The 16,106-nt window shown below is 42.0% G+C and overlaps 1 protein-coding gene across 1 annotated transcript in view; it reads right to left on the bottom strand.

Annotated features, from left to right (window-relative positions):
* Window positions 1–13,994, bottom strand: part of LOC117262611 (cyclin-dependent kinase 17-like) — a 47,926-nt gene extending 33,932 nt beyond the window's left edge. The window contains exon 1 of the mRNA XM_033635644.2: window positions 13,712–13,994. The gene's annotated coding sequence lies outside the window, so the exon portion shown is untranslated. The remainder of the gene's footprint in view (window positions 1–13,711) is intronic.
* Between the last annotated feature and the right edge of the window lie 2,112 nt (window positions 13,995–16,106).

Below are 16,106 nucleotides of genomic sequence, written 5' to 3'. Positions count from 1 at the left end.
CCTTTAATTCAAAAGAGTATGCCTCATCCGCTCGCAGCCATGTTTCACAATCCCACACCAAGAGTCAAAGTGAAATCAAAGACGCTGTTAGATCACCAGGTATCTGACTGGGCGAACAATGACATGGACAAATCAGCACTCTGACGTTAATTATGACTCAGCTCATTCGGGCATATTACTTTACATTCCTCCCTCTGGGAAAGCATGACAAGTTGGTGAGAGATTCTTACGGGTGAGTTTAGAGTACGGTCCCTGGCACAGCGGACTGTAAAAGCAAATCCTAAACCGGGGGGATTTGCTCCTGAATGGAGCAGGACTAGCCCAGGCCGCATCGAGTCTACATCACACATTCCAGCCGCATTTACTGTGTACATGAGAGTAACTGATTGTGAGAGCTGGAGACAGTCTGTGTGTGTCTGATAGAGTGTGTGTGAGAGAGTGTGAGTGAGGAGATGGAAAAGAGTTCAAATCAAGACATCAGGGTATTTGGGAATGTTTGACAGGAGCAGATTACAAGCAGCCTCTCCCTGTGACATCAATGTGGAGATCATGACTCCACTACTACTGCAGATCTGGACAAGTGTCTGTCTGTGACGATGATGAGTAAAGTCAGACATGAAAACACATGAGTAGTGCAGCCCCTCGGGGCTCGCTGCCTGTCAACCATTACCTACCGACAGCCTTTTGTTTTCCAGATATCACTCACAACCTGAATTCTGTCCAGAGAGGCAACAGCTGACTCACACAGCCAGAGACAAATAATGAGAACATGGTCACAGAGTAGGTTACGGCTCAAACTAAGGCTGCCCTTGAATCAGTTAGGATAGACTCTTTGTTAAAACAATACTCACATGGCTATACGTACATCTAAACACTTTAAGTGGCTTACATTTTTTGCCCTGTCCACACTGGCTGCAAAGAGATTTGTGTAATTTCAAAGCGAGCGATTGGGAGATAAAATCCACAGTGTGAAAAAAAGCATTCAAAGTTCAACAAAGGGAAATGTGTGACAAATTAAGAGGGGATCTCCAAAGTTACTGTGTTTTTTAGAACAAAATTCCCTCTTTGTGCTTCCCCGAACAGCTTTTTTCTGTTTAACCATAGCAAAAGCTTTAACTAAAAAGGCAAGTTCTTGTCAAGCACCCTTTGAATTTGTGTAATTGAGTCCGTGGAAGCCTCATTTTATCTTTGGAAAAATTTACAAATGCATTTTTGCACAAAACAACAGCTGTTTCCAACCATTTCCATTGGTACTGCAGGAGTTAGGGTTCTCTTCTTTGCCAGTATTGATAGAAAAATACACGAAAGTAACCAAAAACTGTTTAATAGTAAATCAGGGTCTAGGGTAAGGTACTCTCAAGTACCTGGTGGGTGACCCATAAAATAGGATATTTGTGGGTGTTCATTTCTAGGTTTGGTTTTGAGTGAAAACAGGAACATGTAGATGATATCACAAGTGCTGGATGATAAATATATTGAAATAAAATGAGAAGAAGAATATATTGTCTTAGTTTCACATATATGAACTGTCCTACAGCATAAACATGCTGCCTGAATAAACTATTCCAACAGCACATTGTTATAATTGCAGGATTTGCAGTTTTGGGTCAGGACACTGATCTTGTGTCCATGGGATGGGTCGGGTTGTGGAACGAACTGATCAGAAACGTGGTTACAGTTCAGGAGCAGGTCTTGCAAATCAGACACACGCAGGACTCTGTAGTCACTATCATCCATTCATCCTCCCATCCACTGATGAATTTAAGGGCATCATAAAGAATGTGGTGACAGAGACATGTGCTTGGTTTTCTTGAGAGGCCGCTGTGTTTGAGTAGTTGTTGTTTTATTGTGGATTTTTGTCTTATAAGTTGTATTTATTGCATTTTAAATGTGTTTTGATTGGCTGCTACCTCGGCCAGGTCTCTCATGTAAGAGAGATTTTCGATCTCAATGGGACTTCCTGGATAAACAAAGGTCAAATAAATAAATGAATAAATAAAATAGGCATGTGAGGATTGTTTTAAGACAGACTTGAGAATATGAGACGCAATCTTTTAGGATGTCCTGATTTGACCTTAAGTTTGTCAATTTCATTGTACGCAGAGAACAACACAGGATCAGGAGCATGACAACATTTTACAAACAAGGGCTAAATCTAACAACTCTTTTTCAATATGAATTCATCTGTTGGTTATTTCTTCCGTTAAACTGGTGACAATAACTTTAAGTTCCCAGAGCCCGGGGTCATGTCACCAAACTGCTTGTTTTCTCCAACTAGCATCTCACAGCCCAAAGAGATTCAATTTACAACAATGTGAAACAGAGAAAAGCTGCAAATCTTTACATCTGAGGATCTGCAAACAAAGAATTTTTGGCATCTGTGCTCGATAAAACACTTAAATGATTAACAGACTGTTGGTGATTACTGCAGTGGAGACTGGGAGAAGCATCAGCCCCAAATCAGATTTGACTTGAAAAAACGTTAGAGTGGTGAAAGATTTAAAGTCCAAAAAAACATGACAACAGCAGCAGCCAATCAGTGAATGAAACTGGTTTCCCAACATGGCACCTTGATTTATAACTGGCTAGTGAAAATACAGATGATTCAGCAGCTGCATGGCCTGTTTCTCACCCCAGATAGTGAGAGTTTAGCAATCCAGCGGCTGGTTTATAAAGTTTGTGCAGAGTTTTAAGAGGCAGTGAGCCTGCCCCCATTCCCTGCCGCACAGCGGACAGCAGCAACCGTCTGTCTGAACTGGGCTGAAGGCCAAAGCAAACTGGGACAGTGCAAAGACGAAATATTAAACTGTAGCCTAGATCATGAGCACTTCAACGGGGGAACTTCATATACTCACAGCTCTAGATAGCAGTGAGGTAACTGAAAGTCTGAATACCCACGAACTGTAACAGGACAGTAAAATGCATCAGGGCTCTCCTGTTGGTTGAATGGTTTACGATCAACATACAGACGTGATGTTCCTAGTTTGACTCTGGCCAGCAATCTTTGTCACAACATCAAAGTTCCATTTTGGCAAATAGGTCAAATCTACGGGGTCATAAGTACACGAGAAGGAGCACTCCTCTCCACTGCAGCCTTGTTTTTCAATCCAGACCGGTCAGAATATATATTTTCACATCATAATCATGCCTTGCCTACATTTATTATACATACTGCTCTTCTGTGCTCTCAGTCAACAATCAATCTAATTATCCTCGGGACTGAGATGAGGCAGGACGTCAACTCGACTGTCATAACAGCTTCACATCAGTCCGCTTGGTGACACATCAGCTCCAGCATGGGCAAGCAGCCTGTCGTCTCCTGAACAGCTCGCTGCGTTACCCACTCGCCTGCTGCAGCTTTACACGCAGCCTGCAACATGGGCGGTATACAGAGAGAGTACGCTCATTACACTGACGGAAAACTATTTATTCACCGCTGTTGAAGGCTGCCCTGAAGGAGACATCAGAGTTCAAAGTTAGGAGTTTGCAATGACTGTTTTCTGACCTTTTCTGCCCACAGCCAGCAACACGCTCAACGCAAGTTATGTGCAAGTCGTCAATGAGTCAACACAAAGTTAATCTGCAAGAAGTTAATAACTGATTCATCATATCAGTCATTTAATAAAGCAAAAGTGCCAAATATTTATTTATTCCAGCATTACACGAGGGCATGCTGATTTCTGTTATATATCATTGTACAGTGTATTTTGTTGAAGATATCTGGGGGCTTTTTTCCTTTATTTGATCAGACAGATACAGCGTGAAAGGGGGGCAGAAAGGGGGGACGCCATGAAGCAAAGGGCCACAGGTCGGAGTTGAACCCATGGTTGCTGCAGCAAGGACAAAGCCTTTGTGACCCTAACCCTAACTCCACCAACCAAGCCACCGTGTGCCCTGTAAAATGCATATTTTGGGGTTTTTTTTAACGGTTTGTAGGATAAAACAAGATATTACAAAAGTCACCTTAGGGTCTGGGAAACTGAAATGGATATTTTCATTAATCGATAATGAGCACATTAACACAGTTATTAGTTGAAGGGCTGCAACTAACAATTGTTTCTACTGTTGATTAATTTGTTGATTATTTTCTAGATTAATTGATTAGGCTTGTTGTTAATAAATGTCGAAAAATGGTGAAAAGATCACTTCCTAAAATGTCCTTTTTTTCCCCACAGCTAAACGATTTTATCTTAGAGTAAAGAAACGAGAAAATATTCTCATTTAAAAAGCTGGAATTATTCAAACTGATTAATGGATTATCAAATAAATTGGTGATTAAATAAATCGTTCAAAAATCCTCAGTAAATTGTAAACTCTAATAAGTCGTAGCCCTGATATTATTCTGTACAAAAAAACGCTATGATGTGTTTACAATCAAATCAGGATTATCTGGCACCAAAACTGGGATAAACTGACAGGCCAGTCACTGTTGTTTTTTGCCGTAAATCTCTCTTCAGTTTCCATGGCAATATCCAGAATCCCCTCTTGATTTATGAACGTATATGATGTGGATATGAGGGGGCGCATTAACATCTCATAAATAACCGGGATATGACCTAATATCCAGCCGAGTCTGTGGATACAAATCACTTTCTGAGTGCTCAGTGGAAAGTTAATGGCATCAGAAGGGAGAGGAGGAGGAGGAGAAGAGGAGGGGGGTCCGTCCACTGTGCACCCGTATTCGCTGGCCCACGCTCCTGCTCTGGGATAGAGTGTGGAGCTTTGGACATGATCCCTGTTCCGAGCCTTATCCCTGCTCCCCTAAGTAGGCCGGTCTGAGGTCTGAGCTCCAGATCTGCTGGGATGTGGCCAGGGAGGAGGAGGAAAAGGAGGAGGACAGGGGGGGTTGGAGTGAAGGGGTCCGAGCGCTGCGCTGATTCTGGATTTGTTGCCACGGCAACCCCACTGCTTTTTCCATGTTGAAAATGCAGAGCACGGCAGGAGACTGCATGCATGCTGATTTTCCGTCTCCCTCCATCTCACACCCTATAGCAACCCCAACCCCCCCTCCAGTCCTGCAGCTCCCCGCCTGACTACGTCTGCATTTTCATCCCTTAAAACAGCCATCAATACCCACCACAACACAACTCTCACCTCGCAGACAGGCTGACATCTCCAGCTGTATGCTAAATTTCATTTTCCATTTTCCTGTCTTCCTGGCAGTACAGTCTGCAGGAGGCAGCGGGGCGGGGATGCAGTGGAAACAGGAGGGAGGCGGGGGGCGTGGAGCTTTATGGATGCTGCAGTGGTGACAATAAACATATGCTTCCTATGGATTCTGTCCTTTTACTGCTGCAGCCGCCAGCCAGCAGAAACTGTGCTAATGATGAACAGAGGGCTACTTAAAGGGTAAGAGTTCCTGCTGTGAGGAACCACCACCCCCCACGGCAGCCCTGTAATGCCAGACTGGAGCTCCACAAGCCACCATCACTGCAGAGGTCTGTGTAAATGTCCCACTTTTGCCAGACGAACCAATCACACAACCGCCATCATCAATGCCACAGGGTGCCTTCTGACTGGGCCACCCACAGAAACAGGAAAAGCAAGATCGCAACCTCTTTGTAACCCCTGAAGGGTTCAGTAAACCAGCTAACGTCACCGCCTTCAGGAGAGCGGGGGTCCTAGAAAACGCCTGTCTCTCCTCCCCTGGCTGCCTTGCACACAGGAGACTACAGAGAACAAGCGTGACTGTTGGCATGATTCACGGGTGAGCTCAGCCTTGCTTTTCTAAAGAGCAGCCTTTTCTCATCCTGGCCAAGACAATGAGGACATGAGTGAAGGAGCTGGCTCCATTATGGGGGCCTTATATAAAGGCTGCATTGTGCACAGTAAAAAGTAGGCTTTTTCAGGAGACGCAGGAGGTAGTGGTGTGCTGCGTGGTGCGGAGCTGAGCTGAGCATAACAACCACGCAGGCATGCTCCCCCACACACACACACACACACACACACACACACTGCAGCAGGTGAGGCTTCACTTCAGCACTGGCTGAACTTAATCAAAAGCCAGGCACATGAAAAAGGTCTTATCAAATTTTCATCTTTCCTTTGCTCTTTTCCATCCTCACTGACACACACACTCTCTCCTCACCCTGCTTTCACACTTGTCACACTTGTCACACGTGTCACCTGCGTCCGCAGGGGCTGAGCGGCGCTGACAGACAAGTCAGTGCTGATGTGTGTGTGTGTGTGTGTGTGGGAAATACAGCAGACACCTCAGCCAGAGCCTGTGGCCGAAGGAGGAGACCAGGCCAGACCGGTGACGCACAGCCACAGATCTCAGGCAATAAGATTCAACACTGGCTGATTAACACTGCTGCTATGGTTACAGCGGCTTGAGTGACAGGCGTGCTCCTCTCTAAGCTTCCTCTATGGCCCAATAGTGCCTGCGGTTAGACAGTAGATGAACAAGTTCCATATTGCAGGTTTGTAGCTGCAGTTTAATAGTTTACTGAGCCATAATGTGGTTTTGTAGACTCCAGGAAGAGCAGGTACTCTCCATTGTGGAGGCCATGTGTGTAGAAATAGGGTCACTTTTACTACTGCTATTCATATGCTAGATAACTGTAGGCTCCGATATCAAATGTGGACTTTTCTGAGGTTGCCCTAAAGGTCCAGTGTGTAGGATTTAGGAGGATATATTAGCAGAAATGGAATATAATACAATAAACATGTTTTTTTGGTGTATAATCACCTGAAAATAAGAAGTGTCATGTTTTCATTACCTTAGAAGGAGCTGTTTATATCTACATAGGGAGTGAGTCCTTGTTTTGGAGAGGAAGAGACCTCTGCGGACAATTTGGCTCCCATTAAAAGGTCCTGAACACCTGCATCTTAGGTTAGCAGAGAAAAAAGGTGAGCACTCATTAGCAGGTGCTGGGCAAGCGGATAGTCTGCGACGAGCTTTAACAGTGTCAGAGAAACTGATTTGCAAAATAAGACTTTTTTGGCTTTATGCCTTTATTGGATAGGATAGTTTTGAGCATGAAGGTGGGGGAGAGAAAGGGGATGACGTGCAGCAAATGGCCACAGGCTGGACTTGAGGACGTGGCCGCTGCGGCAAGGTCATGGCCTTCGTATATGCTATGCCTGCTTTACCCACAAAGCCACCAGGCACCCCGATAAAACTGTTTTAGTCAGTGTTTTTACTGGTTTTAATCACCTGGTCTGTTTGTTTTTGAGAGGAAGAGACCTCTGCGGATTATTTGGCTACTGCTATAAAGTTTTAGCTGGCTGCAAACCTCACTGCTAGATGACACTAAATCCTTCACACTGCTCCTTTAAATACACAGTCACACCCAGAATTAGCTCAACAAAAAAAGTTAAAAAAAACAACAACAACAACCACAAGACAAAACTCATTTTGATTAAATTCCCCTCATAAACACATTATGAATAAACCAGGACTTTAACATTACACACACACCATTCACATGAAAACGATACATCTACTGCACCACTCACACTTCACATGATAACACAGTTTATGAATGGGATGAAGGGCCCACATGAACTGTGACAGATAAGCCGTGTGGACCCAGCTGAGATCAGCAGATAGGGCCTGATATCATCTGGCAGGCGGCACAGTTGTGTCACTCCAATATATAATACAGTTTCTTTTCTGTCCAATCTAATATGTTGAAATCCTTTGTGGATTAAATAAGGGTCAAATAAAACATTTTTTCAGGCTGGATCCTTGAAAATCAAGAAAGATTTCAGGTGTTAATTTCTCCCCATAAATACATTTATTTAGTCATGTTGATACCCTTCATTTATTCTAGATAAAAGGCAGCACGATTATCACAGACTTCTGTTTGGCTCATCAGGAGATAATCGCCCAGGCGTGGGCTCATCTGATCTGAGCCTGAGTCAAGTCACCTGGCGTCCGTTTGTGAGCAGAGCATTAGCATCAGAGAGAGAGCGACAATTAGCCTCCCCCTCCCTGCTCGTCGTCACACCAGCCGCCCCGGCAGGTCCTGATAGCCTTTCATGGCTGTTAAAAGAGAACAACAGGCAAGGCTACTATCTAACTAAGGGCAGACGGCAGGACGGGGGTTATCAGAATATCAGTTTCCATATCAAACTGCAAACACAAACAGCTCTCAGTAGCCTTTATAGTAATTTCACACAGCCTGCATGCTAAGCACAGTTGTGTTTTACAGCACTTGAAGGAAACCCTGCAGAAAGTTAAGCCGGTATCTTGTTTGTAACTGACTTTTTTTCTGTCTTTGTTAGAGCTCCATGAAACTACTTTTCAAATCATTTTGATAGGGCTGCAACTACCTGTTCTTTACATATCTATTAATCTGGTGATTATTTCCTTTGGCATTCAGCTGGAGTCCAAACTGTGGTCTTCAAACTGCCAACCAACTGATAAAAAACTAAAGATACTCAGTTTTCTCTCATACATGGCAAAGAAAAAGAGCAAATCTCCACTCATGAGATGCTCTGACCACATAATGTTCGATATTTTGGGATGAGAAACTACAGAAATATATAATAAATTATCAAAACAGTTGGTGAGACATCTGTTAACTACATGTTTTAGCTCTAATCTGATTTGACGTTAAAGGTCAGCAAGTATTTTTAAAAATCCCCTTAACAGTTTTCCACAGCCCACAGTGATGTCTTCAAATTTGTTGTTTGGTCCAACGAACACAAAGACATTCACTTAATATGAAACACAGCAAATCATCACATCTGTGAAGCTAAAACCTGCAAACGTTTGGGATTTTAGCTTGATGAATGAGTGTTAAGCAGCTGCGATGAGCTACCCAGTGGGATACATACATTCACTAACATGCGGTCGTGGCCAGACCGGCTTACCACAACAAATAACAGAGAAGCTCAGATTACGACATATGCAGAGGTGGGATGGCTTCAGTCTCTCATGCAGAAGTAATCACTCTCAGTCGTCACTGATGACTCACTACAGGTAAGTGGTGGTGTATTTTTCTGCAGAGACGCTACCCTCTGCCTGTATCTCCTTATTTTCTGAGCCTGGGACGTTAATATATGTTATAAATACATATACGTTTATATCCCTTATAAGTCAGGCTTTATAAAATGTCAGGGACTAGGTGGCAGACTGAAGGCAGCAGGCATCCATGAGACACACTGTGCAGAAAAACCACAAATATAGCGAGGCAAAGCGCCAAACAAGTGAATCTGGGTTTGGTTTTACTTTGCTAGCACGCTTGTTTACAAACAGTAACAGTTCTGCATCATATACCTTTAATTAAAAGAAATGATTATGGAAAAACTTGCTTCCATAGTGCTCCTTTTTACTTCCCATTTGAGTGTTGAGAAACTCACTCAGCTGTGAATCAAATGGAAAATTGATAATTTTATTAAGGAACTTATTTTTTGCTGCTGAACACTGGTCTACTTTCTCAATCCCTGATTAGAAACCCACTGAGCCAAGGTAGAGCGGGCCTGAGGGGGGATTCTAAATTCAGCTAATTAAATAACCAAACACATGGATTTAACGTGGTCTTTTATTAAACCACTGAGAACTTAATTATGAACACCTCAGCACATCTCAAATATGCGGAGCTCTGCTGGCTGTAATAACGTTGGTTTGAAGGAGCACATGTGTGTGCTTCCAAATAAAGACCAGACAAGTGTTCAGACAGCTCCCGCAAATCCTGCCAAGAGTGACAGGAAAAAAGGCAATATTTGTCCCTCACCTGTTTCAGACATTAATACTTCAGATGACGACCCAGATATGCAGTGTAAGGAATTACAGTATAACTCGATCAAACAGGTTCGCAGCCAGCTGGCTCAGTGGCCGCAGCGGGGGTCTTTACTACCATCAGACACGTCTAAGATTCAGACTGAGAATCTGAGATAGAGAATCAGGGAGTGGAGGCGGCCAAGCTCGCAGGCAGCAGCATTTGTCCTGTGGGGCAACTGCATGTGAGGGGCCTGAGCTGCATGCCGGTGCCAGAGTTCTTGTGTTAATGCAGCAAAGAAAAGAGGAAGAGTTTGTATTCATGGCTATCTATAGACAGGAGTGGTGCCTGTGACATAGCAGCTGCTCCCCGGAGAGCGGTGACACATTAACCTTCAGCCAGCTGTCTTAGCCTGACGCTTAAACATGAGCGAACAAACACACACTAAAGGAGAACTCACACTTAAATATACAGGTCCTTGTACTTTGACCAAAATCAGCCAAAAAGTCAGTTAAGTTAGGTTTGACATAATTCTGTGTATCAGTGTTTGTCCAAATTTAGACATTGAATCTCTGTCAAAACCACATCACACTCATGTGTACGCTTCCACACACACCCATACACATACTGGACCATCATCTGATCTGCACTGGGACTCGAGGGATCAGCGCCGCGTGGCTACAGCTGTTTCACAGCGGGTCAGGTTACCCTGCCACCACCATCCCCAAGGCCCTCACCAAGGGAACGACCCCACGTCAAACCAACACACACGGGTACACTGTGCCCCGACAGCTCCCTGCCCTCCTGCAGGTAGCCGGCTCAACACGAGGTATTTTGAGCCCAAAAAATGACACACTTCCTGAAGCTGCTGAGTGATACGCATCATTCATGGAAGCTCAGCAGCTCGTGGCCGTCAAACTGAAACCTGCTCATAGGAAATGAGAGAAAGTCCTTTGACGGATCGTTCATTCAGCCAAACAATGTAAACTGTAAAGAGGGACAAGCAGGACTGGGTATTTAACCTCAGTGTGTTTGATCAGGTCCTGACCAAAAATGTTTTCGTAGCACAGAACTGAAAGCGACAAAAGCTTTCACTGAGTGCTTGCTGCAATACTTGTTCTTTGATCAGAGGGTTTCTGGCTTTAATCATATTTTTGGCTGCAATTATTTCAGCTAAGTTGTTGTTTGGCTGCAAGACAGCATTTAACATTTCAGAGAGGAAAAATGGCTCTGTAGGAAAACAGACTTCATCAAAATACAGTTCTGAAAAAGTATTGTTTTGGTATCTGTGCTGAAACTATCAGCACATGCATTTAAAAAATGAAACTCAGCTGTAGAGTTGTTGTCAAAAATATTACTTTATCAGTACTTATACATTCAGAATATTTTTAACGGTTTAAATATTCATTTTCCACAATATCGACCTGTATCAACTGCACTTTCTCTCTCTTATGATTAAAGTTTACTACGGTCATTCTGCTGTTCTCTGCTACTGACCAAGTTGTTGTTTCCACGTGGTATCAAAAATTTTGATTTTTCAAGGTATTATATTGAAGTTAGAAATTCCGTTGCTGTGATGAGACAGAGCCGTAGAAGCAAAGTTTATCCTCCCATATAAATAGTAGGCAGGGTGATGGTTAAATATCACCACCTATCGAATCAAATCTTAAAGATATGATCTTATTTTACAACTAGTTGATAAATCAAACCAACAGAACATTGATCAGAAACCAGTTTCAAATTATTCAAGTGATGTTTTAAGTAAAAGTGACAATGTTCTTACTTCTAAAATGTGAATCTTTGTCTGTTTTTTTGTCCTCTGTGATGGTTAACAGAATATATTGGATTTTGGAGAGTTGATCAGACAAAAAAACTGGAAGACACGGACTTGGAATTTAGGAAATTCTGATGAGCAGTTCTCTGTATTTTTATATACTTAACAAATCAAGCAATAGAGAAACTAGTTAGCAAATTATCGGATAATGAAAATACATTAGTTTACAATAGTTTCTGAGCATGCTATGATTAAAAAATATGGCCGCACAGCTAATCGAAATGCCATAAAACTTAAATTAAAAGCCTAGTCCCAATCAAACGCCAAGTCCCTTTTACTCGCCCTGTGTGGCTACACATTTTCACAAATAAAGGCCTGTCTCAGTTAGACGCCTGGTCTGGTTGCCAAGCAGTTCATTTTTATATAAGTTCTTGTTATTGGCTACCTCAAATTTTGTGTCCATTATAGAGTTGTGAGTATAGTTTTAACAGGATAAAGTGGTGTTGTGTTGGTATGCCACGTTTCTCTGAAGTGCTTTCTGTCGGAGCTAGATCAAATAAATGATTCATAATTGATACATTATCTGACGGCTTATTTTTATACGAGTAATATCCATAAACAATTTGATTGCATTTCCATCTTTGCTGAGCAGCAGTTTTGTCTGAAAGAATTTAAGGCCTGTCCCAAATACAGGCCTGTTGATTTCAGTGATTTAAGCAAGTAATAGCCCAGGCTGTTAATTAAAGTTTTACAGTATGATGCAAATCACAATATGCCAAGTGCAAAATCCAAATCACAGGAGCTACATTTTTTTGATGAAGGTAAAATGTGTCAGAACATACCTAAATCAAGCATGGTGGTGCCTTTCGAGATGGAAGGGAACATGCTTGTTTGGAAACCAGCACAAATCACATCATCATCATTTTATATTTTCTTCAATAAAACTGAAGTGCAAATATAACTATTCCCACTTAAATTGCGGCTCTTATCACAATTCAGTCAAAATTACTGCAATGTGATTTTTTTTTTTTAAGTTTTAAATTAAACATGTTGGTGAAGATACTCAGTAATCCAGATCCAGTGCTATATCATAGGCAACCGGACCTGCTTGACACATGGAAGTCCAGTTGCCTATCATATAGCACTTAAGAACCAAAGTTAGTTTCTGTTTAACACCTATGAAGTCTAGTGCAAAGCACAAGAGTGGAGCACAGTTGCATAAAAACACAACATTTCCCTTATTTGCCCTGAGTCAGTACACTTAGAAAAAGGCCGTTAACAACACGAGAACAATAAATGTGGCAATAAATATGTAACCACATAGGCTCCTGGGTGTTCTCACACCAAACGAACTTCCTCATCAGTTTGCCATGAGCATCCCTCCCCCTCCTCCAGAACAATGATGTCTTCCTCTTGGACATCCTGCTAACTTCACATCCATCTCTCACCCACACACATGCACATACAGCACACCACCACACAGGTTAACTCCATAAGTGCAGGAGCTCAGTGAAAGCTTCCTCTTGGGGGTGAGATTCCTAGAAACTGCAGGAGTGTTTCTCAAACTGTTTCCCATGCAGGCTGCTGCTGTCTTCTCCTCCTGGCCTCCCCGCAAACAGCTGAGACGGCTTAAAGCTGTTAATACTGACTGTGTGTGTGTGTGTGTGTGTGTGTGTGTGTGTGTGTGTGTGTGTGTGTGTGTGTGTGAGTCCAGAGGCTGGTGCAGTTTTCACGGTGCTTCCAAGTAGTTAGAGGGAAAAAATTGGACCAGGGAGATAGGACATCTTTAAAATGTGGGTCAGTGAATGTTTTGGTTTCAAGTATGCAAGACGATACACGCAGAGCAGCCAGCAGAGCCCTCCTCCTTCTTACAACCAGACCTCGTACAGTTTACTGACAACTAAACCAGCCGCCTGTTTGTGTTTGCGTTTAACAACAAAGCTGACACAAATGTTTAACCGTGAGGGCAGACATGATGAAGCACGAGCCACTCTCAACTTACTTTACCATTCATTTGCACTGCATGTAGCTGCCCGTCACAGTTTTAGTGAAATGCGGCCATTCACCGGTGAATGGGTCAAACTGAATAGCTCACACACAACAAACGGCTGCTTTCACACTGAGGCAGTGAAGTAAACATTGTTAAGCCCGTTTTGTGTCAACGCAGGGCGGCGTGAATGTTACTGGTGTCACCGCTGCTCTAACCGGTGGTTCAGCCGTCGGTAAATGAACCCAAACTACACCGAAATATGTGAGTGACTCTCACCAGAAACGATGAGCGTTGCTCCGACCGGAGTCCCCGACCTCGGAGCTTCTTCTCAGGCCGGATGCCGTCTTTCCCTCCGAGCGTGAAAAAAGAGCTTCTTCTTCTTTGTGGTTTCGGTGTTGTGGGAGCTACTTTCCGCTCTTCACTGTCGCTTATATCCGCGGGGTCGCAGCGTCCAGCAGCATGTTTCTTACAGGCTTTAAAGTTTCACTCCCGGTGCGAAATAGGAAGCGCTGTTGTTGGTTTTTTGACCATAGCAGTGTGAGAGACGACGGTGATTACTGGTTGATCTGAGTGTGTGTCCTCTGCCTGCTGACGCTGCCTGCTGCTGCTGCTGCTGCCACCACACAGCCGTGTCATCAAAATGCCAGCGGGGAAACAGCGACACCCAACGGTCGGTGCTGGGAACTGCAGGGAGACTGTCAATGTGGCGCCACAGCGGCCCCTAGTGGAGGAAATGATGTACTCATACTTTTCTTTACTCGTCTTTCCTTTTGTCTTTTCCTTTCTTCTTTTATTTTCTTTTATTTTATATTTTATTTTATTTTCTGCTTCTTTTTCATTTATTTTCTTTTCCTTTTCCCCTTTCTTTCGTTTCTTCCCTTTCCTTTCTTTTTTGTTTTATTTTTTGTTTTATCTTATTTTCTTTCCTTTCTTCTTTTATTTCATTTTATTCTTATATTCTATTTTCTCTTTTTCTTTCATTTGCTTTCCTTTCATTTCCTTTCCTTTTCTTTATTATTTTATTTTAATTTATTTCATTTTTATTTAATTTTATTTTTTATTCTATTTATATTCTTCTTTATTTTATTTTATTTTATTTTCTCTTTTTCTTCCCTTTCCTTTCCTTTCTTGTTTATTTTATTCTATTCTATTTCATTTCCTTTCCTCTTTTCTTTTCCTTTCTTCTTTTATTTTTATTATTTTGTTTATTCTTTTATTTTATATTCTCTTTTTCTTTCCTTTGCTTTCCTTTCCTTTCCTTTCTTATTCTATTTTACTTTATTTAATATTTATTTAATTTTTATTCTATTTTATATTCTTCTTTTATTTTATTATATTTTATTTCATTCTTTTATTTTGTGTTATTTTCTCTTTTTCTTCCCTTTCCTTTCCTTTCTTGTTTATTTTATTTTATTCTATTTTATTTCCTTTCCTCTTTTCTTTTATCTTTCTTCTTTTATTTTATTTTGTTTTATTCTTTTATTTTATTTTCTCTTTTTCTTTCCTTTGCTTTCTTATTTTATTTTTATTTTTATTTTCATCATCTTCTTTTATGTATTTTATTTTTTCTTTTTCCCTCTGTTAAAATGGAGTAAAGATATTTCACCAACAGTCTGGTACAGGGAGATTTTTCGTGTCTTACCTCATGAAAGAATAAGTGCTCTCCTTACGGATGATGATGAGTCATTTCTTAAGATCTGGAGCCCTTTCCTAAATTATTTACCATCTAGACTCTGTTAAAAGATTGACACAGCAAACTTTGGCTAGTGCCACGTGAGATTTCTTAAATACTCATTTTGTAATGCTTTTCAAATCATTTACAGATCAGACATTTTGTCATTGTCTCAACAACAGAGTGCCACCAATACTGTTTTGAGATAGAAGGCTGATACAGATTATTTTGGACTAGAGATGCTGATTTACAATATTTTGCACAATGTTCAATATATACCTGGCACCTCTTAGCCTTCACAAGTGCATCAGTATTAAGTCTGCAAAGTCATCTAGTGGACTGCATTGGACACTTTGACGGGCTGGTTCTGGCCTGTTTGACGCCTCTGTGTAAACATAATTATAACTAAATAAAAGACAAGAAGGATGAACAGACCAGAATTCAGTCATGTCCAAATAAGTGGCTGTTTTATTACTGATGAGACAAAGAAAAGATGACTGTGAGGAGCAGATAAAAAAAAAAAAAAAACAGGTCACAAAAACATGACATTTTTCCTGGATTCAGAGCTCACAGACTCTCTGCTGAATTTAGCATCCTAAATCACATATGGCATTCAGCTGGCACAAATCAGAATAACTTTCCTTCCTCCTACACGCTCTCCTCACTTACCTGAACAAACTTAGGACACATATTCTGAAACCCTCCCACTAATTTCCTCTCACTTCCCCGAGCAACAATCCCTCCTCCTTGGATTGCCCCACAAAACAATTTAAACATTCAGTCTTTTCTGGGGCACCGCCAGAATTCAGGTGGGAAGGAGAAGAAAAAAAAACTCTAGCAAACAGAAGGCTGCATACTTTCCGGCCTGCAGGACTTTATGCAAGACGCAGAGAGAGGGCGGCCTTGTTGAGGGGCCCCCGTCAGCTGAATCTGCAAAAGAGACATTTGGCAAGAAAATCCCTGCTCCAGCTCAGTTTGTTTTCAGTCACTTTTTCCCCC

Source organism: Epinephelus lanceolatus, chromosome 5 (assembly GCF_041903045.1).
Source record: "Epinephelus lanceolatus isolate andai-2023 chromosome 5, ASM4190304v1, whole genome shotgun sequence".
In the NCBI taxonomy this organism is placed as follows: domain Eukaryota; kingdom Metazoa; phylum Chordata; class Actinopteri; order Perciformes; family Serranidae; genus Epinephelus; species Epinephelus lanceolatus.
Note: the sequence above shows the minus strand (reverse complement) of the source record. Positions and strands in the feature narration are given on the sequence as shown.